Source organism: Varanus komodoensis, unplaced genomic scaffold, assembly GCF_004798865.1.
Source record: "Varanus komodoensis strain SLA01 unplaced genomic scaffold, ASM479886v1 scaffold1, whole genome shotgun sequence".
Classification (NCBI taxonomy): domain Eukaryota; kingdom Metazoa; phylum Chordata; class Lepidosauria; order Squamata; family Varanidae; genus Varanus; species Varanus komodoensis.
The window spans coordinates 133,822,014-133,822,872 of NW_025335268.1; positions in this window are offsets into that span (position 1 = coordinate 133,822,014).

The following is an 859-nucleotide window of genomic DNA, read 5'->3' on the forward strand; positions in this document are numbered from 1 at the left end:
CAGTGAACTAAAATGGACAGGAATGGGTGAATTTAATTCAGATAACCATCAGGTATACTACTGAGGGCAAGAATCCCTCAGAAGAAATGGAGTAGCCTTCATAGTCAATAAAAGAGTAGGAAAAGCAGTACTGGGATACAATCTCCAAAATGACAGCATGATCTCATTTCGAATCCAAGGTAAACCATTCAATATCACAGTAGTCCAAGTCTATGCCCCAACCACTGGTGCTGAAGAGGCTGAAGTTGACCAGTTCTATGAAGGCCTACAGCACCTTCTAGAATTAACTCCAAAAATGATGTCCTTATCATCATGGGGGATTGGAATGCTAAAGTAGGAAGCCAAAAGATAACTGGAATAACAGGCAAGTTTGACCTTGGAGTACAAAATGAAGCAGGGCACAGGCTGGTAGAATTTTGTCAAGAGAATACGATGGTCATAGCAAACACTCTTTTCCACTTTACACATGGAAGACGAAGATGAAGAAGCTCTATACAGTCAGTAAAAACTAGACCAGGAGCTGACTGTGGCTCAGATCATGAGCTTCTGGTTGCAAAATTTTGGCTTAAATTGAAGAAAGTAGGGAAAAGCACTAGGCCACTCAGGTATGACCTAAATCATACCCCTGATGAATATACAGTAGAGGTGACAAATAGATTTAAGGAATTAGATCTGATAGACAGAGTGCCTGAAGAACTATGGACGGAGGTTCGCAACATTGTACAAGAGGCAGCAACTAAAACCATCCCAAAGAAAAAGAAATGCAAGAAAGCAAAATGGCTTTCTGAGGAAGCTTTACAAATAGCTGAGGAAAGAAGGGAAGCGAAAGGCAAGGGAGAAAGAGAAAGATACACCCAAT